Consider the following 18606-nt stretch of genomic DNA (forward strand, 5'->3'; position numbering starts at 1 on the left):
AGAAACTTACTTTGTTGAAATTGAGGAAAGGGTTATTTCTTCTTTTGATGCCAGAATTAGAGGGAATTGAGAAACCTGGTATTTGCTTCATATTAACTTATGGCACTGTTGTTGAAGCTGGGTGCTGTAGTATCCCATGAATGTTGGCATTCCCCTTTGCAATATGGTAATAGTCCGGGTTCTTGTGCCAACCACTGTGGTACCTTACAATTGGGCTCCAAGATCATATTTAAGTCTGTAAATTCAAATGTTCTTTAGTATATAGTGTAATGTCCTTTACACATAACATTGTGCTTGGATGGCTGGGTCCCAAGAGACTTCAAGGTGTGCATTGTGTTATTTCTCTGTCCCCTGACTTCGGAATCTCAGGTCTTTTGAGCTCAGATTGCTAACCATTCCACAGGTAATTTTATTCTAGAGGGCTTCCTTTCTCTCCCATGGGCCTTATTCCAGACCATTCTGGTCTATTATTGATCTTCTCCTTCTGTCTTGGAATATGTAGTATTGGTTCAGCTTTTCACCTAGAAGCCAGCCTAGTTGCCAGTGGGTATTACGAGGGGTCTGACTTGGTAAGGCACAAATGTTCATATATTCTCCCAGAGCAAAGGTGCATGCTCATCCTTTATAAGAGAGACTACTCAAATGATTCTGAAGAACAGATGTCTACTAGTTCATAGTGCCACTCTGCCCCTGCCTATATTGAAAAGCAGTGACTTTCAGTGACAGTGCTTCAGTGGCAGGGACTGTTAGTACAAAAGCAAATGTAATCCCTGCCTTTCTTGCTGTTCTTTCATTGTTCTGTTTATTTTATAAGACAGCATGATTAATGGGGGTATATTGAGTCACAGTATTTGAAAAGGCAAACAGGTACTAAGTGTATCACTTGGAGCACAAACCCAGGCCTGGCTAGCTCCAGGGCTATAACCAGAGCTCTTACCACCATGCTCTATATTGCTGGAAGTTTGAGTTACTGACATACAGCACTATTAATTACAAGTGCATGAAAATAGACTGGGGGACATTAGGCAGGTGTGACCATAAAAACTGCTCTGTTTCGGTAGATTTAATTGTCTCCCACTATTGATTTGAATTGGTTGTGAGCACACTGATAGAAGGTAATCAAAGAGCTGAATGAACCTGGCAGTTGTAAACGGAAGCACAGGGTCCCCTTCAGTCCAGTACAGAAGTGAATGCGTTCATTGTTTTTAATAGGCCAAATATTTCTCGCTTGTTCCCTAGGAGGCAATTGGAAGAGACATGCTGATAGCTCCCCTTGGGGCATTAACTGGAATCAGATTAGTGAAGTGAAGCTTAAGTTGGTCATTTTATTCCCAGTGCACAAAAACAGGAAGTAAATGGTAGTGGGATCAAAGACACATTTTCTAGTTCATCAAAGATTACAAATCGTATTAGTGGAGTATTTTCATTGTAGTAGTTACTTCATGGACAGAGCAATGTAAAAGTAGCACTTCAGATAATTTCCTTTTTTTCTGCTATGGTTCTTCTATAAAGCAAGTCTTTTCTACTATAATGAATATCTTAATAACCAACATGGACATTAGTCTTTGCCTTGCATACTGATTCTTCAGTCAGTGATATAGTTCATGATCTATATTTAATTTGTGCCTTATAGGTGATAAACACAGCTGCCCTGTCTGCAGGACATGGATAGCCTCTATGAAAGCAAAGTATGTACACCTTCATGAACTTCTGGCCCCTGTGTGTGTGTGTGTGTGTGTGTGTGTGTGTAAATGTTTCAAGTTTTTTTTTATGTTTCTAGTTAGTTAATATGTAGTATAATATTAGTTTCAGGAGTAGAATTTAGTGATTCGTGACTTATATATAACACGCATTTCTCATCATAACAAGTGCTCTCATTAATACCCATCACCCATTTAACCTGTCCCCTCTGCCTGTCTCCCCTCAAGAGACCCTCAGTTTGTTCTCTGTAGTTAAGAGAGGGAGGCATGCGGGATCCCTGGGTGGCGCAGCGGTTTGGTGCCTGCCTTTGGCCCAGGGCGCGATCCTGGAGACCCGGGATCGAATCCCACATCGGGCTCCCGGTGCATGGAGCCTGCTTCTCCCTCTGCCTGTGTCTCTGCCCCCTCTCTCTCTCTCTCTTTCTCTCTCTGTGACTATCATAAATAAATAAAAATTAAAAAAAAAAGTTTATAAATAAAAAAAAAAGAGAGGGAGGCATGGTTTGCCTCCCTCTCTCTCTCTCTCTCTCTTTTTTTTTTTTGCCTTTCCCCTATGTTCATCTGTTTTGTTTTTTATTTTTATTCATGAGAGAGACAGAGAGAGAGGCAGAGACACAGGCAGAGGGAGAAGCAGGCTCCGTGGAGGGAGCCCGACATGGGACTTGATCCTGGGACTCCAGGATCATGCCCTGGGCCAAAGGCAGGCACTAAACCGCTGAGCCACCCAGGGATCCCCTGTTTTGTTTTTTAAATTCCACCTATGAGTGAAATCATATGGTATTTGTTTCTCTGACTTATTTCGCTTAACATAATACACTCTAGCTCATCCACATCATTGCAAATGGCAAGATTTCAATCTTTGTGATGGCTGAGTAATATTCTATTGTATACATCACATCTTCTTTATCCATTCATCAGTCAATGTACAGGTGGGCTCTTTCTATAATCTGACTATTGTTGATAATGCTGCTATAAACATTGGGGTGCATGTGCACCTTTGAGTCAGTATTTTTGTACCCTTTGTGGCCCATGTTTTGAATGCCTTATGACCATGACATAATTTTTAAGACATCATTTGAGGAGTCAAAGAAAAATATAAAAGGACTATCCCATGTACTCCATTAACATTTTCTCAAGATAGAAACAGAAAAATTGGAATGTGCTAAATCAGAAAAGAAATTCTTGGGCAATGGGAACCAGTATAGGGAGACTTTCATCCTGGGGGTTTAGAGATGTTTGATATGCCTGTTTCTTGGAGAATCAAGCTGCAACTGTAAGTAAACCTCTAAGGATCCGTGTAGACAGAAGCCTGAGAAAAGAACAAGGCAGGCTCTTAGTGCCTCAGTGCACTGTGCTTTTCTCCTCATCCACTAAATTATGAATGTAATGAAGTTACTCCAATTCCTGTGAAGTCAAATGAGAGTTCAGTGTATTTTCAATTGAATTGCCCAGCTTGACTATTGACATGTGCAATGTTTAATTTAATTTATTTCTGCTTATATAGTTATGGACACTCAGTATAAATGAAAACAATCTGGTTCATTTTTAAAGCAGTAGCCCCACCTGGGAATATGAGCAATAAATGGATGTGGCAGATTTCAAAAGAAAATAAACTTAAAAAGTGTATCCCTTTTCATATCATGACAATATCTAAATATGACTATTTAATTGAGCAACCATTCAGTTTTAGAGCTATTATCATGTTCCTGGCCTTATGTTAGAGTCTGAGGTTCCTGAAATGAGTGAAATAGTCTCTTGCTTTCAAAAAATAGCAGGTTAAATTATTTTTAGTAAGTTGAAATGTGTTTTAAACCTGTGAATGCAAACAATGAATTAAAGCCCTGTAAGGTAATGTATTTTGTAAATAGGGATTATTTTTGTACAAAGATAAGTTACTATAAATTGATCTTTTTATATCCTGTTTCTTAAAGTGGATGTCTGTCTCTAATGTGGCTTCCCCTTAGAATAGGCATTTAAAATAAAAAGATGGGGAACTTGAGGCTTGCTGAGCTTTTAGTATTCTGGTCCCTCACCTCCCACTTCTCCCCGTTTCAGCCCTCCACACCAGGGGCTGCTCCCCTTCCCTGTCCTCGCACAGCTGATTCTCACTTTCCTTGACAATTTGTTTAGTATGTTCCTTTCACCCAGAATTTCTTCTTTTCTCTGATAATACAAACCTTTCATTGATTTTAAGATTTGATTCAACTTTCTCTCCTTCCTTAAAGCTTTTCTTACCCCTATCCAGAACTCTTTTTATTCACTGAATTCTGTAAATAATGTGAGGCCAATTAGCACTTGATCAATTTCTGGTGTTGTCATAATGATAAAAACAAGAACAACTTTTACTAAGTGTTTACTGAGTGCCAGTGTTACCACCACCTAATACACATGTAGTAGTATTATCTTCATTTTATACATGAGAACATTAAAACCTAGAGAACTTTACTAACTTAATCAAGGTCACACAGCTGGAAACTGGTAAGATTTGGACTATTTGACTCCAGGGCCTGAGCTCTTACTCACTGGTGTTTTTCAACATGTGGTCTCCTGACCATGTAGATTTAGTTAGAATCTTATAAACTATATTTTGAAAACCACTGTACATACTTTGCTGACTTTTCAGTTTTTTTTTATTTATTTATTTATTTTTTTATTTATTTATTTATTTTTTTTTACTTTTCAGTTTTATATTTATCTCTCTAATAAGACTTAACCTTATTTTTTGTTTAAAATTTTTAATTCTAGTATAGTTAACATACAGTGTTATATTAGTTTCAGGTGTACAGTAGAGTGATTCAATAATTCTATTATTACTCAGTGCTCATCATGAAAAGTGTACTCTTAATCCCATCACCTGTTTCACCCGTTCCCCCATCTTCCCTCTGATGACCATCAGTTTGTTCTCCATAGGTAAGACTAATTCTTGGTTTGTCTCTTTCTCTCTTTTTTCTTTGCTCATTTATTTTGTTTCTTAAATTCCACATATGAATGAAATCATATGGTATTTGTCTTTCTTTGAGTTATTTTACTTAGCAATATAGTCTCTAGCTCCCTCTGTGTTGGTGCAAATGGCAAGATATCATTCTTTTTTATGACTGAATATTTATATATATGTATATCTATATCTATATATATGTCACTTCTTTATCCATTCATTGATTGACGGACATCTGGGCTGCTTCCATAATTTGGCTATTGTATATAATGCCGCTATAAATATATGGGTGCATGTATCCCTTTGACTTAATTTTTTTTTTGGATTTTTTTGGTGAATATGCAGTATAGACTGTGAACTTTTTTTTTTAAAGATTTTATTTATTTATTTGAGAGGGAGAGAGCACACAAGCATGGGGAGAAGTGGAGGGAGAGGGAGAAACAGACTCTTCACTGAGCAGGGAGCCAGACATGGGGTTCAATCCCAGGACCCCGGGATCATGACCCAAGCCAAAGGCAGCCGCTCAACCAACTGAGCCACTCAGGCACCCCAGACTGTGAACTTTTTGAGGTCAATGATTATTTTATCAACTAGCTTCTGAATCCCAAAGTTTTCAATAAACATTCAGATGTTTACTGCATGCTTACTCAATACCTGCATTTTTGATGTAGACGGCAAAATTAAATGTATTCATACAGCATTGGGAAAGATTCAAAATAATGGAACTTCCAGTTAAAGCAACTGGTGATAGTCAAAGGCTCTGCAGAGTTAGAACTCAGAGTTAGGGCCAATCTTATGAATACTTCTCTAGTTTCTGACACTGACTACATCCTCATTTCCTGTTTCAATTTGCCTGCCTTTAAATTTGAGGAGATTTTAATAATAAAAGAACAGAGATATTGGTGGGAGTTAATAATTGTAATTAGAATATTGAATTTTAAAGATTTTAAAAAATTAAGTTATTTATTTTAGAGAGAGAGAGGAAAGGGCACATGTGCATGGGGGGGTGGTTAGAGGGAGAAGGAGAGAGAGAAACCCAAGCAGATTCTGCACTGAACTCAGAGCTTGCTGGGGGCTCAGTCTCATGACCCTGACTGAGATCAGTCCTGAGCAGAAACCTAGAGTTGGTCCCTTAACTGACTGAGCCACCAAGCACCCCATAGAATATAGTATTTTAAAAGTGATTTTTTAATTTTAATTTTAATTTTTTTTAAATTTATTTTTCTTGGTGTTCAATTTACCAACATACAGAATAACCCCCAGTGCTCATCCCCCATTCACTCCCATCCCCTGCCCTCCTCCCCTTCTACCACCCCTAGTTCGTTTCCCAGAATTAGGAGTCTTTATGTTCTGTCTCCCTTTCTGATATTTCCCACACATTTCTTCTCCCTTCCCTTATATTCCCTTTCACTATTATTTATATTCCCCAAATGAATGAGAACATATAATGTTTGTCCTTCTCCGATTGACTTACTTCACTCAGCATAATACCCTCCAGTTCCATCCACGTTGAAGCAAATGGTGGGTATTGGTCATTTCTAATGGCTGAGGAATATTCCATTGTATACATAAACCACATCTTCTTTATCCACTCATCTTTCGATGGACACCGAGGCTCCTTCCACAGTTTGGCTATTGTGGACATTGCTGCTATAAACATCGGGGTGCAGGTGTCCCGGCATTTCATTGCATCTGTATCTTTGGGGTAAATCCCCAACAGGGCAATTTCTGGGTCGTAGGGCAGGTCTATTTTTAACTCTTTGAGGAACCTCCACACAGTTTTCCAGAGTGGCTGCACTCTGCACTCAGTTCACATTCCCACCAACAGTGTAAGAGGGTTCCCTTTTCTCCGCATCCTCTCCAACATTTGTGGTTTCCTGACTTGTTAATGTTCCCCATTCTCACTGGTGTGAGGTGGGATCTCATTGTGGTTTTGATTTGTATTTCCCTAATGGCAAGTGACGCAGAGCATTTTCTCATGTGCTTGTTGGCCATGTCTATGTCTTCCTCTGTGAGATTTCTGTTCATGTCTTTTGCCCATTTCATGATTGGATTGTTTGTTTCTTTGCTGTTGAGTTTAATAAGTTCTTTATAGATCTTGGAAACTAGGCCTTTATCTGATACGTCATTTGCAAATATCTTCTCCCATTCTGTAGGTTATCTTTGAGTTTTGTTGACTGTATCCTTTGCTGTGCAAAAGCTTCTTATCTTGATGAAGTCGCAATAGTTCATTTTTGCTTTTGTTTCTTTTAAGGCAAAAGAATCTTGCAATCATGGATGTATCTTGCAAGAAGTTACTGTGGCTCAGTTCAAAAAAGGTGTTGCCTGTGTTCTCCTCTAGGATTTTGATGGAATCTTGTCCCACATTTAGATCTTTCATCCATTTTGAGTTTATCTTTGTGTATGGTGAAAGAGAGTGGTCTAGTTTCATTCTTCTGCATGTGGATGTCCAATTTTCCCAGCACCATTTATTGAAGAGACTGTCTTTCTTCCAATGGATAGTCTTTCCTCCTTTATTGAATATTAGTTGACCATAAAGTTGAGGGTCCACTTCTGGGTTCTCTATTCTGTTCCATTGATCTATGTGTCTGTTTCTGTGCCAGTACCAAACTGTCTCGATGACCACAGCTTTGTAGTACAACCTGGCATTGTGATGCCCCCAGCTATGGTTTTCTTTTTTAAAATTCCCCTGGCTATTTGGGGTCTTTTCTGATTCCACACAAATCTTAAAATAATTTGTTCCAACTCTCTGAAGAAAGTCCATGGTATTTTGATAGGGATTGCATTAAACGTGTATATTGCCCTGGGTAACATTGACATTTTCACAATATTAATTCTGCCAATCCATGAGCATGGAATATTTTTCCATCTCTTTGTGTCTTCCTCAATTACTTTCAGAAGTGTTCTATAGTTTTTAGGGTATAGATCCTTTACCTCTTTGGTTAGGTTTATTCCTAGGTATCTTATGCTTTTGGGTGCAATTGTAAATGGGATTGACTCCTTAATTTCTCTTTCTTCAGTCTCAGTGTATAGAAATGCCACTGATTTCTGGGCATTGATTTTGTATCCTGCCATGCTACCAAATTGCTGTATGAGTTCTAGCAATCTTGGGGTGGAGGCTTTTGGGTTTTCTTTGTAGAGTATCATGTCATCGGTGAAGAGGGAGAGTTTGACTACTTCTTTGCCAATTTGAATGCCTTTAATGTCTTTTTGTTGTCTGATTGCTGAGGCTAGGACTTCCAGTACTATGTTGAATAGCAGTGGTGAGAGTGGACATCCCTGTCTTGTTCCTGATCTTAGGGGAAAGGCTCCCAGTGCTTCCCCATTAAGAATGATATTTGCTGTGGGCTTTTCGTAGATGGCTTTTAAGATGTTGAGGAATGTTCCCTCTATCCCTACAGTCTGAAGAGTTTTGGTCAGAAATGGATGCTGTATTTTGTCAAAAGCTTTCTCTGCATCTAATGAGAGGATCATATGGTTCTTGGTTTTTCTCTTGCTGATACGATGAATCACATTGATAGTTTTACGAGTGTTGAACCAGCCTTGTGTCCCGGGGATAAATCCTACTTGGTCATGGTGAATAATTTTCTTAATGTACTGTTGGATCCTATTGGCTAGTATCTTGTTGAGAATTTTTGCATCCATGTTAATCAGGGATATTGGTCTGTAATTCTCCTTTTTGGTGGGGTCTTTGTCTGGTTTTGGAATTAAGGTGATGCTGGCCTCATAGAATGAATTTGGAAGTACTCCATCTCTTTCTATCTTTCCAATCAGCTTTAGGAGAATAGGTATGGTTTCTTTTTTAAACGTTTGAATGAATTCCCCTGGGAAGCCATCTGGCCCTGGGCTTTTGTGTCTTGGGAGGTTTTTGATGACTGCTTCAATTTTCTCCCTGGTTATTGGCCTGTTCAGGTTTTCTGTTTCTTCCTGTTCCAGTTTTGGTAGTTTGTGGCTTTCCAGGAATGCGTCCATTTCTTCTAGATTGCCTAATTTATTGGCGTATAGCTGTTCATAATATATTTTTAAAATCGTTTGTATTTCCTTGGTGTTGGTAGTGATCTCTCCTTTTTCATTCATGATTTTATTAATTTGAGTCTTCTCTCTCTTCTTTTTAATAAGGCTGGCTAATGGTTTATCTATCTTATTTATTCTTTCATAGAACCAACTCCTGGTTCTGTTAATCTGTTCCACAGTTCTTCTGGTCTCGATTTCAATGAGTTCTGCTCGAATCTTTATTAACTCTCTTCTTCTGCTGGGTGTAGGATCTATTTGCTTTTTTTTCTCTAGCTCCTTTATGTGTAAGGTTAGCTTTTGTATTTGAGTTCTCTCCAGTTTTTGAATGGATGCTTGTATTGCAATGTATTTCCCCCTTAGGACTGCTTTTGCTGCATCCCAAAGATTTTGAATGGTTGTATCTTCATTCTCATTAGTTTCCTTGAATCTTTTTAATTCTTCCTTAATTTCCTGGTTGACCCTTTCATCTTTTAGCAGGATGGTCCTTAACCTCCACGTGTTTGAGGTCCTTCCAAACTTCTTGTTGTGATTTAGTTCTAATTTCAAGGCATTATGGTCTGAGAATATGCAGGGGACGATCCCAATCTTTTGGTATCGGTTCAGACCCGATTTGTGACCCAGTATGTGGTCTATTCTGGAGAAAGTCCCATGTGCACTTGAGAAGAATGTGTATTCAGTTGAGTTTGGATGTAAAGTTCTGTAGATATCTGTGAAATCCATCTGGTCCAGTGTATCATTTAAAGCTCTCATTTCTTTGGAGATGCTGTGCTTAGAAGACCTATTGAGTATAGAAAGAGCTAGATTGAAGTCACCAAGTATAAGTGTATTATTATCTAAGTATTTCTTCACTTCGGTTATTAATTGATTGATATATTTGGCAGCTCCCACATTCGGAGCATATATTTTGAGGATTGTTAAGTCCTCTTTTTGGATAGATCCTTTAAGTATGATATAGTGTCCCTCTTCATCTCTCACTATAGTCTTCGGGGTAAATTTTAGTTTATCTGATATAAGGATGGCTTCCCCTGCTTTCTTTTGAGGACCATTTGAATGGTAAATGGTTTTCCAACCTTTTATTTTCAGGCTGTTGGTGTCCTTCTGTCTAAAATGAGTCTCTTGTAGACAGCAAATAGGTGGGTGTTGCTTTTTTATCCAGTCTGAAACCCTGCGCCTTTTGATGGGGTCATTAAGCCCGTTCACGTTCAGAGTTACTATTGAGAGATAGGAGTTTAGTGTCATCATGATATGTATTCAGTCCTTGTTTTTGTGGATTGTTCCACTGAACTTCTTCTTAAAGGGGAATTTTAAGGGTCCCCATTAAAATTTCTTGCAGAGCTGGTTTGGAGGTCACATATTCTTTCAGTTCCTGCCTGTCTTGGAAGCTCTTTTTCTCTCCTTCCATTTTGAATGAGAGTCTTGCCTGATAAAGTATTTTTGGTTGCATGTTCTTCTCATTTAGGATCCTGAATATATCCTGCCAGTCCTTTCTGGCCTGCCAGGTCTCTGTGGAGAGGTCTGCTGTTACCCTAATTCTCTTCCCCATAAAAGTCAGGGATTTCTTGTCTCTTGCTGCTTAAGGATCTTCTCTTTATCTTTGGAATTTGCAAGCTTAACTATTAAATGTCGAGGTGTTGAATGGTTTTTATTGATTTTAGAGGGGGGAGCTCTCTATTTCCTGGACCTGAAGGCCTGTTTCCCTTCCCAGATTAGGAAAGTTTTCAGTTAGGATTTGTTAGGATTATGTTCAAATACATATTCTGGCCCTCTGTCCCTTCCGGCGCCCTCGGGAACCCCAATTAAATGTAGGTTTTTCTTCCTCGGGCTGTCGTTTATTTCCCTTAATCTATCTTCATAGTCTTTTAATTGTTTGTCTCTTTTTTCCTCAGTTTCCCTCTTTGCCATCAACTTGTCTTCTATGTCATTCACTCGTTCTTCCACCTCGTTAACCCTGGTCATTAGGACTTCTAGTTTGGATTGCATCTCATTCAATTGATTTTTAATTTCTGCCTGATTAGCTCTAAATTCTGCAGTCATGAAGTCTCTTGAGTCCTTTATACTTTTTTCTAGAGCCACCAGTAGCTGTATAATAGTGCTTCTGAATTGGCTTTCTGACATTCAATTGTAATCCAGATTTTGTAACTCTGTGGGAGAGAGGACTGTTTCTGATTCTTTATTTTGAGGTGAGGTTTTCCTTCTAGTCATTTTGCTCAGTGCAGAGTGGCCAAAAGCAAGTTGTATTGGGAAAAGGAGAAAAAGAGAGGAGAGAAAGAAGGAAAGAAAAGAGAAAAAGAAAAAAGAAAAAAGGAAGAAAAAAAAAGAGAAGAAAAAGTGAAAGAAAAAGAAAGAAAGGAAAAAAAAAAGGTGGGGGAAGGAAACAAATCAAAAAGCAAAAAAACAAAACAAAACAAAAAACCCCAAAATAAAAACAACAACAACAACAACCACAACAACAACAAAAATAACCACAGGGCAGTATCTTCTGATTCTGTGTACTTTCAGTCCCTTGACTTCCCCTGGAACTTGTCGGTCTAGCTGGTCTTCTGGGGGAGGGGCCTGTTGTGCTGATTTTCAGGTGTGAGCACTTGGGGGAGCTGCTGTGCCCCTGCCTGGTGCAGGGCTCAGTGGGGGTTGTTTACCCCGTGAGGCCCCAGGAGGAACAACCGCAGTGGTGGGGCCAGCTCTGGAGCCCTGGAGTCACCTCCTGCAGTAACTCTGGAGCTCTCGGTCTGCAGGGCCTGGAGGCTCCGGGGCGGGGCCGCTGATCTGCTCAGCTCGGGGCAGGAGCGTCCTTGCGGTCCTGGGCCCTCCCGGCCTCTGCCTGTCCCGGGGGAGGCCGGATCCTGGGCTGTGTCCCGGCGCCCTGTGTTCCGGAGCCTGTGCTGTTGGATTCGTGCTCCCGCCCCGCAGCCCCCTCCGCGGAGCCGCCCCCGGGTCCCGCCGCCCGCGCTGCAGCCCTTAGGGAGCTCGGCGCACTCTCCCGGGGCACAGGTGTCTGTTAGTGTCCCCGGGAGCCCGAGGGCATCCCCGCCGCCCTGGGGTCCTGCTCCAACTCCCTGGGAGGCCTTTCCCCCCGGGAAGGTTGGTGCAGCTCCTGCTTCTCCTGGACGGGGCTCTCCTGTCCTGGGGACACTCGCCCGGCCTTAGCCCCGCTCCTCTCGGGCCCCTCCCCCTTGGAGGCCTTTTGTTTCTTTCTTTTTCCCCGTCTTCCTACCTCGATAGAAGCGCGAACTCTTCTCACTGCAGCATTCCAGCTGGTCTCTCTTTAAATCTCAGGCCGAATTCATAGATTTTCAGGATAATTTGAAGGTTTTCTAGGTAATTTGGTGAAACAGGTGATTTGGAGACCCTACTCTTCCGCTATCTTGCCCCTCCTCCTAAAAGTGATTAGAGTAACATAAATTTAGAAGTCTAAGATTATAAATGAAGTTATCTTATGACTGGAATGATATCATATGGGGGCCCGAAAAGCCCACTTCTAATCCATTGTGACCAGTTTTCCACATCATTTAATAGGTAGATATTAAGGGGCTACACAGAGTTTTCCTATACCCTCTGACTAATCTTGACAATTGTTGGGCACGCCACTAGTGGCCTGTCACTATTGTGTGGTAATGCGGTGTTCTCCTTCCTCCACACCATTCAGTCCACTTCATTTTGTAGATGAGAACTTCATCCAATCCAGGGTCTTAGTGTAAAGACAAGCTATGTGATTTCCCAAGATCAAGCTAGAATTTTAACCCAGATCTTAATATTCCAAAGTCAGTGTTCTCCCACTACATCAAGCAGTCTCCTTTCTTTCTTTTTCTTTCTTCTTTCTTTCTTTCTTTCTTTCTTTCTTTCTTCTTTCTTTCTTTCTTTCTTTCTTCTTTCTTTCTTTCTTTCTTTCTTTCTTTCTTTCTCTTCTTTCTTTTCTTTTCTTTCTTTCTTTCTCTTTTTTTAAAGATTTTATTTATTCATGAAAGACAGAGAGATTCTTTCCTTTCTTTCTTTCTTTCTCTCTCTTTTTTTTAAAGATTTTATTTATTTATTCATGAAAGACAGACAGAGAGAGAGAGAGAGAGGCAGAGAGGCAGAGACATAGGCAGAGAGAGAAGCAGGCTCCATGCAGGGAGCCCGATGTGGGACTTGATCCAGAGACTCCAGGATCACACCCTGGGCCAAAGGCAGGCCCCAAGCAGTCTCCTTTTAATACGTTATTGAACGTGTTAGCCAAAGAGTAGCCTAGGTAATATGCAAATAAGACCAATAGCACAGAAAAGGGACTTGTTTTGTGAACCTATTCATTTTTGTTAACCAGTCTCTTACATGGCATCAGCTCATGAAGGACCATTGATAGTCTATTAATCACTTAAATCTTATCAATCGACACTCAAAATTATGACAGTCCAAAACCTACATACCTTTCTGTCTCCCTCCTCCCCTCTCTCCTTCCCTTTTTTCTTTTTTTAAAGATTTTATTTATTTATTTGACAGATAGACAGAGCCAGACAGCACAAGTGGGGGGAATGGCAGAAGGAGAGGAAGAAGCAGGTTTCCTGCTGAGCAGAGTCCAATCCAGGGCTCCATCCCGGGACCCCAGGATCATGACCTGAGCTGACGTCAGATGCTTGGTTGACTGATCCACCCAGGTGGCCCTTTCTTTCCTTTCCTTTTCTTTTCTTTTCTTTTCTTTTCTTTTCTTTTCTTTTCTTTTCTTTTCTTCTTTTCTTTTCTTTTCTTTTCTTTCTTCTTTCTCTTCTCTTCTTTTTTCTTTTTTCTTTCTTCCTATATATTTTTTCCAAACTTTTATTTTTAATCTGAATAACAATATATTATTAAACACTTGTTGCCATTAAACCCTAGCAGTTGGCTAATGTCCAGTTAGTAATTTAGACCTTCTAGGCTATTCTCCAGCCTAATTGTGTTGTTAATTCTTATCAAAATTTTGTTTAAGGAATAGCTTTGGAAACAACCAATGAAAATATGATCATCATGTGGCATACTCTATTGAGAATGGTAAACATTTAATATTTATTTAGAGATCCAATGGATTAGGGATAGACTGTCAACAGAGTCAGCACCTTTGTCTTTCTGGAAGTCATTTGTTTTGCCATCACAAGTCTGTCTATCACCTGCTTGTAGATATGTTTTTAGATTGTCCTGAAAGGAGTAGTTTAAACATCGTAGGAATATGAAATTAAATAATCTCTTAAGGAGATACTCCAAAAACCTTCTCTTTTCCTTAGTTGAGTTAAGCCAATATCCATGAATTGTTGAAGCCCATCCAAATGAAAGAAGAATTCATCAGCCTTCTTCCTTTAATGGCCTTCTGCCCAAAATAAAACTGGCCAGCAAGCAATATTTATCTTAGTGATGCTGCCATTTCATATCACAAAGTGACCGTGTAGTCTCATAAACATAGTCCAAAAGTGCTGACTTTTAAAGGCAGTTGATTTTTTTTACTTGCTACTGTTTTATAGCTTTGCATAAAATGCTAATGCCATGACATTTGTAGAACTATTAAATCATTTTAATGAAAGAGTAACAGTTACACAACTAATTCATTTGGGTGCATTTCCCTTGCAGAATGGTTGATTGTAATGGGAAGGAGTCTTTTTTTTTTTTTTTTTAAACTCCATAATTTTGTTCTCACATGGAACCAAATCCCATTATTTTGGTGTAGTTTGTAACCCAAGTCTAATGGAGCCAAATCCATTGACAGAATGTGTTGTCCCAAATCTGAGCTCATTTGCCTCATGGCCCCCACTTAATTTGATCTATAGTCCGGGCAAGCCAAGTCTGCTTCTCTTGAGAAATACAGCATTCTGTTTCCCTTTTAAGTGGTTAGGGGTAAATATATGATTATGTACTTTTAGCTACTGAAAAATGAGCTCAATTGCCTTAACACCAAATCAAGGAAATTATTTGGGCTTTAAAAATTATCTTGTGATCACATAAGATGACAGCTGGGATTGATTCTTATACTAAGCCCACATTTCTTTGTTAATGGCCATCCCATGCAGCATATGCTGTCATATTTGGGCCCCTGCAGAAGGAAATGGCCTAGAGAATCCTAGAGACACTAAGCACTGAGAGCAGTAGAATTGGATTTGTACTCTCAAATAGATCTCCACAGTACCAAACTGCATCTTTCTTCTAGAGTAGAAATGATTCTTATCTCTGTGCCCTGTCTCTGTTTTCAAAGGTTCCATTTACAGATAATTCTTATTTGTTTTTTTAAAATTTTTATTTATTAATTTATGAGAGAGAGAGAGAGGGAGAGGGAGAGGGTGCGAGTGAGCAGGGGGAGGAGTAGAGGGGGAGGGAGAAAGAATCTCAGACTCTAAGCTAAGTATGCAGCCTGGTGCAGGGCTCAGTCTCATGACCGTGAGATCATGACTTAAGCTGAAACCAAGATTGGACACTTAATGGACTGAGCCACCCAGGTGCCCCATATAATTCTTATTTCTTGAACACACAATTTTCTTTTTTCTTTCTTTTCTTTTTTTAAAGATAGATTTATTTATTTATTTATTTATTTATTTATTTATTTATTTATTTATTTATTTATGATAGACACACAGAGAGAGAGAGGCAGAGACACAGGAGGAGGGAGAAGCAGGCTCCATGCCTGGAACCCAATGTGGGACTCGATCCCGGGATCCCAGGATCGTGCCCCGGGCCAAAGGCAGGCGCCAAACCACTGAGCCACCCAGGGAACCCCCTATTTTCCAAAAGAAAATTTCCTGATGTGCTCAATTGTTTGGGATAAGAGAATTAACTTTATTGTTAATACTTTTTTCCCTTACAAAATGTATATTCTTGTGAATTATGGGAGCCTGCATTTACTTTGCTTACTCCAACCGTACATTTTTCTTTACTTTCCATAGTTTTGATTTTCTTCTGAAACAGCTAATCTCATCATCATTCTACTTTGAGTTAAAGGGTTTTGCTGCTAAAATGTTCCACCATTTAGTCATATCTTTTCCTTCATTCCAGACTTTTCTTGAGCATAGATATAAAATATTGCAGGAATATGGGGAAATTAGAATGTATTCCCTCAGGATGAATGGATTAAGCCTAGTATTTGGAACAATAGTGCTTTTCTGTATTTTATCTAGTTTTGATTAATCATTTTGGAACAAAATTTCTGCTAAAATAGTGCCTGTACAATATCACTCCAAGACTATAACAGTGAAATTGATGTCTTTTTGATTAACTGATGTTCAGTAGTTTTACTGTCCATACAATATAATTGATTAGATAAAACATAACTATTTAGGCTCTTGTTGGCAGCCTAGTTTACTACCTTTTCTTATTCACAATGAAAGGGCAAGCGTTTCTTTTTGTTTCCCTTGCTGCTACTGCTATTGCCAAGAGATCAATGAGCTCCTGGACAGCTACCAGAAATATGTCTGTATGCACCATTGACTGCTGGAGTTCAGGAGGTGGGTGGGGAAAGGGAGGCTCCTCTGCTGGAGCTCCCACATCACAGGTGGAGAGTCCCTAGGAGGCTCCTGGCCTGTAGGGCACATCCAGCTCTTCCCTGCCCATCTCCACACTCACCTAGCTCTTTCCATTCATACCATACACACATTGCCTGTTCACATTCATTCTCCCCCTTTGCATTGTGATAGGCACACATTCACTGCTAGCCTCCACAGGCACACATTCTTTGTTCTGCCAACCACTCTCCATTGATAAGGAGAAATTAATTTATGAATTAGACACATTGCAAAATGCTACTGTGACTTCAGTCCACATCAGATGTGGGCTGATGAAGTGCTGTAAGCAGTGTGTCATTTGCTCTTTGGGCATTTCCAACTTCTCTCCCATCTTCATTTACTATGAGAAGACATTGTTCGGCTACTTTCCAGGGTTGTGACAGCTCCGTCCTCACTTAGGTGAGGAGCAGATCCTCTGGAGCCCTGTGAAGAACTTAAAAACAAAACCAGGTTTTACAGACTTCAATCTGTGCAAGAACTTGTGGCAGGAGTAGTGAATCCCACATGGGGCCTGGCTTTGTTTGCATTACTGTTTCTCAGGGATATGTTTGGAGGGCCAGAGTTTCTATTTGTGTTTACGTAGGTACTGAATTGAATGTGTACAATTTTATGATTATTTTTCAGCTAGATCATCAGAATACAAATTTTGTCCGTTAAAATATCATGTGTTTCTTTGGATTAATGTCTTTTTTTTAAAAGATTTTATTTATTTATTTATGACAGAGAGAGACACAGGCAGAGGAAGAAGCAGGCTCCATGCAGGGAGCTCGACGTGGGACTCGATCCCGGGTCTCCAGGATCACGTCCTGAGCCAAAGGCAGACACCCAACCGGTGAGCCACCCAGGCGTCCCTGGATTAATCATTCACTATTTTTATGAGCTGTAGTAAAAATGAAATGAAAATCACTTTGTCACTTAATCCTGTGTATCATTAACTGTGCATTTAAACTCCAGGATCTGATACTACTAATAACAAAAATTATATAGTAATTAAAAGTTTATAAAGTACTTCCACAAATGTTTGACCCTCACAACAACTCTGTAAGGTACATTTGTAATCCCAGCTTTATTGCTGAGAATACTGAGGTATCTAAGCATGTAATAAACTGGATGTTTTTTTTCTTTTCCAGGTTTTTTGGGTATAACTAACAAGATCTAACACACAGTGTACAATATGATGACTTGATATACATGTACTTTATGAAATGATTACCACAATCAGGTTAATTAACATGTATGTTTGTTGCTAAATCAGTGTAATAGAAGAGGCCATTTACTATATGTCATTGAATTACCTGAAAAATTATGTCTGAATTGTTAACAGGAAATAATGATGAATATAAAGACTTAATTTGTGTATAGTAATTTTGGCCACAGCAAGTTTCCAGAAAGTTGTCAACCAGGTCTGCTGCATAATTTCAATGATGGATTTCATTGCCATGAACTCAGATGCATTTTTAGATGACAGCTGTGCCATTGCCAGTCCAGCATCAGCCCATGAAAAAGCCTGGATTCTGTAAATAAGATATAGGTTAAGCAAGTACTTCTGAGAAGAGAGTATTATAGGACAATGAAGACTAGAAAGGACCCCACAGACCATTATTACCTTCTTGTTTTTCCAAGACTTAAGTAGGGAGAGTAGCTGGTTGTCAGTGTGACATATATGAGTACAGAAAAACTTTCCTCCTTTCAGTACTTCTCCATTTTTTAAAAAGATATTTATTTATTTGAGACAGAGAGATTGAGGGAGAGAATGGGAGAGAGAAACAGGGAGGAGGGTCAGAAGGTAAGGGAGAATCAGAGCCCCTCCTGAGCAGGGAGCCTGAAGGCGCTCAATCCCAGGACCCTGGGATCATGACCTGAGCCAAAGGCAGATGCTTAACAGACTGAGCCACCCAGGTGCCACCAATTTCAAATATAAGAATTTCTCTGTTGGCTAATACCCATTTAGCTAAAATGTCTCTACAGTTACTTTTGTAGTCATGACACATCTTTTCATGTACAGACAAATTTAATCTTCTCTAGGTTCCCTTCTTTAAGACATTTTCCCTGGATGATTTTGTGTATTCCCAAGTATTCAAATATTACGAATATCCTGGGTTCTCAATCTTATAGCATAAGCTCACTCTTATGTTCCAGGCTGTTTTTTCTTTCTTTCTTTTTTTTTTTCAAATTTAAATCCAGTTTATAATCTTGTCCCCCAAATCTCATTTCTTTGTCTTCATTAATGGCACTTCCATCTCTTCCATCCTCTGATGCATAAGTTAGGAACCTCATTGTTTCTTTTCCCCTATGTAAAATACATAGGGGAAATACATTGGGTTGTGTTGATTCTAACTCTCAAAAACTTCTGAAGCTGCCTTTTCCTCTCTATCCCTGTGACCGCTGCTCTGCTTTAGCTCATCATCATCTCCTACATGGATTGTTGTGAGTGACCTTTGATGGGTCTGATGTCTGTGCTGTAGTTCTCTCC

At 39.6% G+C, this 18606-nt stretch overlaps 1 long non-coding RNA gene across 4 annotated transcripts in view; it reads left to right on the forward strand.

Annotated features, from left to right (window-relative positions):
* LOC111098109 overlaps positions 1-17009 on the forward strand; it is a 30067-nt gene extending 13058 nt beyond the window's left edge. For 3 of the 4 annotated variants that reach the window (XR_005367060.1, XR_005367064.1, XR_005367062.1), the window contains 2 exons: positions 1634-1688; positions 16857-17009. This is a non-coding gene — a long non-coding RNA (uncharacterized LOC111098109). Of the gene's footprint in view, positions 1-1633; positions 1689-16856 lie in introns of those variants that run through there. The other variant, XR_005367063.1, reaches the window with a different exon arrangement.
* Positions 17010-18606: the final 1597 nt, after the last annotated feature.

Source organism: Canis lupus, chromosome 11, assembly GCF_011100685.1.
Source record: "Canis lupus familiaris isolate Mischka breed German Shepherd chromosome 11, alternate assembly UU_Cfam_GSD_1.0, whole genome shotgun sequence".
Taxonomy (NCBI): domain Eukaryota; kingdom Metazoa; phylum Chordata; class Mammalia; order Carnivora; family Canidae; genus Canis; species Canis lupus.